Source organism: Aythya ferina (genome assembly GCF_964211825.1).
Source record: "Aythya ferina genome assembly, chromosome: 6".
NCBI lineage: Eukaryota > Metazoa > Chordata > Aves > Anseriformes > Anatidae > Aythya > Aythya ferina.
The window spans coordinates 31,735,442-31,745,196 of NC_140303.1; the positions used below are offsets into that span (position 1 = coordinate 31,735,442).

Consider the following 9,755-nt stretch of genomic DNA (forward strand, 5'->3'; position numbering starts at 1 on the left):
AAGTCAATTCCGGTGCCAATAACCCCCCAGGGAAAAAAAAAAAAAAATCTGCAGATTCAGACAAACTACAGGACACTTAATGATCACTCACCTCTTCAACATGCTACATTGATTTTCTGTAGATTCAAAGCTTGTGCAACATGGGCAGAGTCTGACCTTCAGTAAAATGACTCAATCATTTCAGACAGTTGCTTGAGGTTGGTTGAAAAAAGCCACATCAGAAAAAAAAAAAAAAAAGGAAGAGGAACTGCATGAAAGTGTTATCGATGTGACAAAGAAATAGATAAAAGATCCACTGGCCTTCTAAAGGCATGCAAGCCATCTTTGAAATCAGATGGTTTGACAATTAGTTGGTGGGCAACCTAATAGAAATGTTCATCTCATATCTATTATCAGCTGACTATACAAAGATTCCGCACAGCTACAACCATACCTCTCAGACTTCATGAATTTCTACTTAATTTTTACAGATGAAGAATCCATCCAGGTTTGTTGATTGGATGGGGAAGGACGAGATCTGTTTTAGCCCAGGTCAGTAAAGATTTTCTAAAATATCTAATAAGGAAACAGGTTACAAAGACGTGAGAAAGAACTGTAAGATGGGAAGGAACACGCAAGGTAAAGTATAAACATTGAGTGTATGACAATATGTCAAGTCATACAGTGAAACCACAGCCTTGAAGAGAAGATGTTTGGGGAAAACAGACAAAAGCCATCAGAAGTCTGTATTGAGAAAAAGAGCTTGCCTCTTCCTGAGCACTGCAGAGGACACTCAAACACTTCTCACACACAACAGAAATCCAGCTTAACAACAACAACAACAAAAAAAACAACAACCAAGCAAAAGACAACAAAAAACAATATGCAAGACTGTTTTGACTTAACATTGAGAAACAGCTGAATAGAAAGGAACGTTCACTAAAATTTTCATGCTCTAGCTGAAGGCTGCTTCCAGTGGAGAAGCAGCCAGGCTGAGCAGAACAGAAATACGTATGTTGCCTGCATTTTTTCTGAATGCCAAATGAAAAGAGAGCACAACACCATTAGCCTCTCAGTCTTTTTGAGGTGTGGAACACAGGAGGCAGTGCTAATAGCAACAGTTCAGTAGCAGTGACAAAGAAAACATGCTTCAAATTACACAAAAACAGGGAAGGAAGGAGAAAGACACAAGCCCAGATGAAAAGGAAGGTACAACCAAAACCCTGAAACCTCTTACACAATGTCCTGGAGAATTTCTAACGCTTCTCCCTGTTTATTTTTTTCCTAAATCAGTTTTACAGCTCAAACACTGGTGTACTATCCAAAAATTTCTTAAATATCAAATTAGGAAATGAAGACCTTAACACAATAATAGCTGGACAACCATCAGCGGTACAGTCAGCCACACCAGCAAGCCAAATGACAGCAGCAGAAGGGGAAAAAAAGGAAGACAGTTTGCTAATACCATTTGACAAATTTCTTCTTCTATTTGTCAAATGCAACGATGACAGAGGAGGTCAGTACAAAATCAGCAATGGAAATGTTCTTCACCTGTATTTCTATAGACAGGTCACATTTTTATCCTGAGCAATTAGGCCTGATCCTCATATGATAGGCATGGTGGAAATACTGAGCACTGTAGGGTTCCTGGAGTAATTTCTGCCAAAATACAATGCTGCATCAGCAGCCTTTCTAATAAAATGCCAAATTTTAGTTATTTAGAGAGTGAGGTGGGTGGCATATTTAAAAATACTCTGTAGCTTGTGGAAGGGCAAGAGTCTGCCTTCGTTAAAAAAAAAACCTCTTTGCATAACACACATCCAAAATCAATAGCACAAAATCTGATTTGAATATCAGAAGTTTTTGTAGTGAGTAGGATATTTTTGTCCTAATTAGAATAGGCACAAACACGTATGTTAATAGTACTTCCACAGCACATTTCGGGAGAGGGGAAAGGCCATTACTTTCTTAAATAAAACTGGGGCCACCTGGCCTACTGGAGGGAGCTTTAACCCATATTAACCCCCTAGTAACACAGAATTTTAAGGAATAAAGCCAGTCTTCTAAATTAGGCTGATGTTCAAACAGCCAAAGCCAACACTGCCACTGACAGCAGCAGCTTTACCACCTCCTGAGCTCCTTCCCCAGCTGACACAGGTAAAAGGTGAAGAAGCCGGGGAACGGTTGGTGGGGTTTTCTTAAAAGACCATTTTTTGCTCGATAAGGCTCACCGCTTTCTTTGCTGTAGATGTGGCCACACGCATACCAAGGCCTCAGCACGCAAGGAAGTGCTCTTAGACATGTTTTAAGTAGCTTACACAATATTGGCATTCTTCTGTACCATTTCACAGCGTGCAAGCCACGGAACTGGGACACACGAAAGCTACTATGGCAGGAAACGTATCAAGGTACAAGGACTTTAATACGAGCTGAACAGAAGCTAAACCTGTAACAAGCTGATTTTTATTTTTAAATCAGCCACTACAGACCTCAAAGGAAACTTTAAGAGCACACTCGGGCCTCGTTGTCCTAGTTTCAATAAACAAAGCCAGAGGTTTAAATAGCATCTACTCAAGAGCTAAAGCAAGCGGCAACACGCCTTTTACATCAGGATGGCACTTCATCCACTGCACTCAGCCTCTTGCTACAGTGTGATGAAAATCCCTTCCTCCAGGCCAGGGGCACACTGAATCACCACTGGTGACCCACCAGTGGCAACAGATCCTGAACAGATTGAGCTGAACTTCCAGACCATCAGTTGGTGAGCGCTACTTCCAGGGAACCTCCATCTCAGCTGCTAGCAAGCCTCAATAGAAGCCAGCAGCGAGGCCAAAATCTTAGTCATTTTCCAGTCTGAAAATCTTCCTCGCTCCCCCTTGAACTTACTTGGTGAGAATTTGGATAAAACTGGTGAGATGAGAGTCTCTGCAGCCTGCTGCTCAAAAGGAATCATGCATAGTCCTATCAGGTTCTCCAGACAGCCCTAAGGAGAGGCAGCGAAGAGAATTCAAACAAAGATTTCACAATATTGAACAACTAGTGCCATAAAGCAGGGGCGGTAAGTGTCCCCAGAAGTCTCAAAGCACTGAGACCTAGGCTCAGAATTAACGTGTCAATTTGCTTTGTTAGGTGTGTGACCTGGTTTCATTTGTTTTTTTTACATCATTACAAGGAACGCAGAAGTTCTTGTTTTACTGATTATCCCATTTCTCGAACGTAACTGCCATGCTACTCAAGAAAAAAAAATCTGGAGAAGTATTCCAACAAGAACTACTACTACCTAGCAGGAAAGGAGGACAGTTTGTATTCCTCTTTCAAGAGAAGTTACAATATTGAGGCAAAGATTATTTCTGGAACTGGTTTACCAGTAAACTCAATTAGTATCTAAGAAAATGGCTATTAGAAATAAAAACCAATTTTTTTAAAGTATAACCATAAAAATCATTTAATTTGATCACAGGCTCTTAAAATTTGTCTAAATATTCAGAACTGGTCAATTTTTTGTATAGTAAGATAGCCGTTAGCTGCAAGTGCTTTCACTGTATTTTCCTACTTAAGCTTTCTCCTCCTTCATGCTTTTTTTCCCCACTGTAGTAAAAGGAACATAGCTGCCTAACATGTAAAGATCTTAAGCGCCAACAGAGCGACGCTACATTTCTCCATGCTCCTGGAGGATCAATAGTGTTGCTTGTGAAACTGCATTTCATGAAGGGAAATACAGGGAGGGGAGCTGTTCACATTAAGAACTTGCAAAGCAAAACAATGTGCTGAGGAACTGATTGAAATGATGCAGCTGTAATTATCCGGTCAAATATGCAGCACAACCCATGCTGACCTCTGAGCGGTAAAGAGAAAGAAGGAGAAGGAACCTCCTTTTCTAATTTAGCTTTATGCCTGTTTAAAGTTCACACCTGATTTCTAAACCTAGAAACTAAACTTACAGACAAACAGGCTGAGCCCTTCAAAAGCCTCTCTCAAACAAGTCATTTTGTTCAGTCCTCCAAATATTTTTTTCCAGACTCTTTCCTGAGCTCTCTAGACCCATGTCCACAACCCCTTCAACAGAGGTACATATTTTAACTTTCCACCTGAAATTCCACCAGCACATGGACTGCGAAAGAGCCCCTTTCCTGCTCATGCTCTTTACTTGCAAGCCTACCTCTAAGATGTCCTCTGCCCAAGCACCAAAAAGGTACCTTGCTTGGACTCCTTGCCTACTTGTGTTTTAAACATCTCCTTACTGCCCAGGGCACAGCCCCCTCATTTTGCAGCCCCTCCTCCTGCCAGAATTCTCACTGAACACGCCATGTGCCTACCACTAGCCAAATGCATTTTTGTCAGGACTCTCAGTGTTTCAGGAGGGAGTTTCAGAGCTGTTTCTTCGCTTGATTTTGGTTTTACAGTGTGTTAATTGCATTGAAAAGTTTGTATCCGCATCCAGCAAATTATCTTGTACAGAGAACACTGCTGCCAAGCTCCTTTATCACAGGCATTTGCAAAACAAGTATGAAAGTCTCAGTGTTAAGAGTATTTCTGGATTTTTCTAGGCATGAAATACATGACTGCTTCATTCCTCTTTTTTTTTTTTTTCCTTCCAGGGAGAAGACTCCTTGTCAGGTGGCTCAAATTCTGAGATCAGGTAGACAAAGACACACCAAGATTCATTTTAGGAAACGTGCATGTATGTGTGTTCATTTTAATGTACAATTCATACCAAAAGCAAAACAGAAAGAAAACTCATCCAAGACAGGATGATGATGCTTTAATTGCATCTAGGCAGAAATAGGCAGTTCAAACCAACTTCAGGAAAAGAAAACTATTTGATGGCTCCTGTTACTTGGAGCAATGTCTGAGAAGCCCTCATAGTGGAAGCATTTCTGTCACGCAGAAACAGCCTTCACACAACAGTGGACTGCAGCAGTGTGGGACTTGGGCTCTACAGTTAGGTCAAGCAAACAGTGTCACTGCTTTTAAGGCAGTCACGTCACCACGTTTCAGAATAGAATAAGAAGAGAATGGGATGGTGAAAATTTTCTTCACAGGAACTTCAGGCTAGCATTTTCACTCTTCTTTGTCTACAACATCCAAAATTAAATCAATGCACACGCTGTCTTGAACAGAGCCTATCAAGACATGCTCATTGAAATTACATAAAAGCATTTTAAGTAAATGATCTGTTCAAAGATTTATTTTCGCTATGAATACCGTATCAGAAAGGTCCAAATTTACTAAATGAGTTAAGAAAAACACGCGTAACTCCTTCACGCATCCCACCTTGGCAAGTTTTACATCACCAATGAAACGTTTCAAATAGACCATCTACACTCAAACCATGAAGTTGTTTTAACAAAATAGGTCATAACAGCAGAGAAAAATGAAAGGTTGATTACATTGGGTCCCTAATACTTGGAAACATTTTCCAGGTATACCGGATGCATATTACAGCCACATTCTGCAGAGTTCAAGGGCAACTTCCAAAAACGGCCCTGAAGCAACCAACGGAGATTTGTTTTCATTCTGTCAGACACAGCAGTGCGGAGGGAAGGAGAAAAGAACAAATTTTTGCAGCAAGGGAACAGACACACGGAGAGAACAGGGAGGTAAAAAAGAGGAGAGGGATAAGAGAGAGTATTTTAAGCCCAAGAGAACCGCTGCCTGAGTGAATCCACACATACAGCTTTGCACTGCTGGAGGTCTTCTGTAGGAGTGGGTGACTCCACTCCACTCCCACGCGTTTCAGACACGAGCACTATCACATAACAGGCTGGAATCCAGTGTCCATATCTTGACATGTAACACATCCAACAAACCTCCAGACCACAGAATATGGCAGGATTTGTAATTCACTGCAGCTTGTACCTTCAATGACCACTTCACCAGTAGCTATCTGTAAATGTTTTGATAGGACCTCAAAAGAGGTCATGTAAACTGCTGTGCAACAGTCAGAGTGCTCACATGGCTCACCTGACTCTTTGGGAAGCAGGGAATGCAACCTTAACAGGTAACAGACAGGAAGCAGCAACAAGCTTCCTCACTCAAATCTCTGACTTCAGAAAGACATTCTAGTTACAAAACTATTCTCAGGAAGCGTAACCAAAAGCAATACACAGTATGGGGAAAACAAAACAAAAAATGGTGACACAAAGAAACAAAACAAACTCCATGATTCAAGGCCAGCAACTGATACAAGTGAAATCAGTTTTTTTCCTAACAGTACGAATCTCCTTCCTTCTTATGTAAGGAAAAAACAAGTCACTAAAACAATCTGCCTGCCACTTGTAACCCACGTAAACCCTTTTGTCTAAAGGACGAGGTCAAAAGAAGTGGTTGATAGCTTTCAAATACTACAGTCTTCTATCAGGAAAGAAAAAGCAGTAAGACAAACACCAGTGAGCTGGGCTAATAATCAAGGTTAAACAGTTTGGAATGCCTGTGGGATGTATGAAGAAATATGCTTAGCTAATAGGAATAACAGGACCTTGTGAGACTCAATGAAGGGCAAGGATCACAGGATTCTTAGCTCATACAAACCATAAATAATAAATCAAATGAATCACATCATTGACTTAAGCTTTCCTTGTGTAAAGGACTTTGCTACTTTGAATCATGGACTTTGCTACTTGGAGCATTCAAAGAGGGAATCCCTGTCCCCCGAACTAATTTTGTCTTCTCCATTCCTTCCTTTGGGTCTCCCTAGTACACAGAACTGCCACATGTTTAGCAGAAGTTCCTGGCAGAAGCAACAACCTGGCTTGAGTGCCTGCACCGTGGCCTTGAAGGAACCACCCAATTAAAACCAACAAGACTTCTTTTTGTTGCAAGGCGAGAACAAAACCCTGCCACTTTGTCTCAAGACAGCTCAACCATCACCCCAGCTTGAGCAGAAGAGTGAGGCTATCCACCTTGATGAAAGTTTGCACGATCACAAAAAGCAGCTGCCACGCATCTGAGAGGTTGTGCTAGCACTCGTGTCACGAGTTCTAATCACGGCTGTTCCTCCTCCAACGCTGTCCAAATAGAGCTCCTATATCAATAACTAAAGTCTTGCACAGAACTAATAAAAACTGGTAGAAAAGTTTTCTCTCCTTCCCTCTGTGGCTGGGGAGTAACTCACAGTAACTGTTACCAACACACACACAAAAAAACAAACAAAAAACCACAAGAAACTGACAAAAGCACATGGGGTCACAAGTGAGGGAAACCAAGCCACTACCAGAACCGGATCTGAACAATGAAACTTATTTCTCACAGAAGTTACATGCCCTCATACTCATCCAGGCTGTTCAAGAAATGGAAGCGAGATGCAGTGAAGCCTTCACAGATCCAATAATGTATACCAGTAACAGGAGGCTAAAACAAGAAAACCAGAGGGGTTTGCATGTGCGTGCACACACACAGAGGCAAATACAAAACTCTACTTTTCCTTCTGAAGCATCGCAGACAAAAGTGTTTTTTGCTTTTTGTTTAACTGTTACAACATATGAATTGCAGAGCCGTGTAAATACTAACTCTGCAAAAGCAGAGAAGATTAAAGGACGGCATCATACCACTCCAACCACTTAAGAAATTTCTTAAATTGAAGACACAATAATAGCAGAACTGCTTGATTCGTGGAAGAGTTTCCCCTCATCAGATTCGCAGCTAATTAGCGCTGTGCAGCATGTTCATCTCCTCCAGCAGCTACTCCCGAGTTTCATTACCAAGTGACTGCAGGAGCACTGCTCGGGTTCCAAACGCAGCTAAGCAAGCGAGTTCAGCAGGCACTTTTGGAATAACATGACGTAAATGAAAATACTACCAGAACCTGGCTTTTTGATATTTATCATATCAGATTTCTTTCCACCATCTGCTCAATAGACTACGTCAATGTCAGCAAGTAACCATAAAGTAACGTTTGCTGCTCTATCTCCCTTATCGGTCCCTTTTCACAACAACAAAACCAAATTCTCTCATGAAACACTAAGGCAATCTTCTTTAGCATTCAACCTGCTCAAAATATGAACACCGTGTTCACAAAAGCCTTCAAAAACACCTACCACACAGCTAATAATCAAGTTACTACATCAGTGCAGGGCACTTCACGTCAACAACCTCTGAATTTTAGTAAAATTTGAGAGCCAAGATGGGGAGGAAAACTGCACAATAAGCAAATTTTATTAAAATAGCGAAGCGAACCTGTTAGATGACAGCAGAATATAATGCCAGAAACGTAACCTTGTAAAAATAATAAAAAAAATAAATTAAATTCAGACTTAAATGAATGGTGCTACTAAAATCCTTCATATTACCTCAAGAATAGAAGTCGGTGTAACTTTTTGTTTGCGTTTTGTTTAAATCAAGGGAAAGGAATTTGGTTGGAAGGAGATGACAAACTGGAGAGCAATTGCTGTTAGTCTAAATCGTTTCAGGAATGCAGAGCACCTCATTATTTTGCCCGATTCTACATCACGAAGCAGATTAAGGATTTTAGATGATCTGCACTCAGTGTTGCTGGCCGCTTCCTAAGTTTTAGGCAGTTCAGTTCCTGGAGCTTAAGCAACCTGATCTTCTTACGCTCGGTATTCAGCCACTTGGTCTTTCAGCATCTTTTCAGTCCAGGCTGTACAAGCTGGCTCCTTCTTAGACAGCAGGATGGATTTACCACCCAGAAAAGGGGCGCGTATATTGTTTAAGCCTTATTTGCTGATGGAAAATAAATCCATATTCTACATAGGAGAAAGAAAAAACAGCCTGTACACCTTAAATTAAGGCGAGTAGCCAGTCCTTTCGGTACACACAGCGCTCTGCTTAAGACTAAACTACTCCCTATATTCTCCTGTACAGGTACAGAGCAGGAGGCAGCACTGCAAGTTGCTTTATATGTAATAAAAACACCAGAAAAAGAAAAGTGATGGATTTTTTACCACTATTAGGCTTGGCACAGCCACCAGTCACTACGTGAACCGCGGGTCCCGCAGTCAGCACGATTTCTCCTGGAGAACTCGGCCATTGCGCGAGATGGAGACAGGAGGAGGCAAATCCCCCCTTCAGCCGAACCCGGACCCAGTGTCCCCAGGCAAAATGGCTCCAAGAGCGACCGACACCAACCAACCGGTTCCTCCTCCGGAGAGCTGCTGTCAGCCCTTTACGAAATGGTGAAACTATTTGGGAAGAGCCGCGAGCAGCAAGCCTGCAGCCGGAGGAGGAGGGCGGGGGGACGGGGACACAGCCCCAGCGGGGACGGGCGGCTGAGGGAAAGCGGAGCGGGCACCCCACCGGCACCGCTCCCAGCCCGCAGCATCAAGGGCACGGCGCGTCCCCGGCTCACCGCGGCTCCCAGGGGCTGAGGCGCCCGGCCCCGACCCCGAACTTCATCGCCCTGAGGGGAGGCAACGGGCGCCCTGAGGGGAACCAACGGTCGCCACCAACGGCCCCGGGGCCATCTTCCCTCACTCCCCTCACCCCCCTCACACCCCCACGACCCCCGCGTGTCCCCCCCCCATCTCCCCCAGCCGCCCCCCGCCCCCCAGGGGAGCCGTGAGGCGCCCCCCGCTCCCGCCTCGCCTCACCTCAGCGCCTCGCCCGAGCGCAGCCCCCCGCGGCGGGCGGGGCGCGGCGCCCATGGGCCCGCGGCCTGAGGGGCGGCCGGGCCGCCTGCAGGAGGGCGCAGGGAGCGTCTGCAAAGTGCCGGGCGCGGAGGGAGAGGGAGAGGGAGGAGGAGGGAGAGCGGCGCGGCGCTGAGGAGAGGGGAGGGGAACGGGGAGGGAGGGGGGGGGAATGCGCGCGCGCACGCCCGC

The 9,755-nt window shown here is 43.9% G+C and overlaps 1 protein-coding gene across 2 annotated transcripts in view; it reads right to left on the reverse strand.

Moving 5' to 3' along the window:
- Nucleotides 1-9,684, reverse strand: part of MGAT5 (alpha-1,6-mannosylglycoprotein 6-beta-N-acetylglucosaminyltransferase) — a 116,112-nt gene extending 106,428 nt beyond the window's left edge. Inside the window, exon 1 of one of the 2 annotated variants that reach the window (XM_084524261.1) lies at nt 9,528-9,684. The gene's annotated coding sequence lies outside the window, so the exon portion shown is untranslated. The remainder of the gene's footprint in view (nt 1-9,527) is intronic. The other variant, XM_084524262.1, reaches the window with a different exon arrangement.
- Between the last annotated feature and the right edge of the window lie 71 nt (nt 9,685-9,755).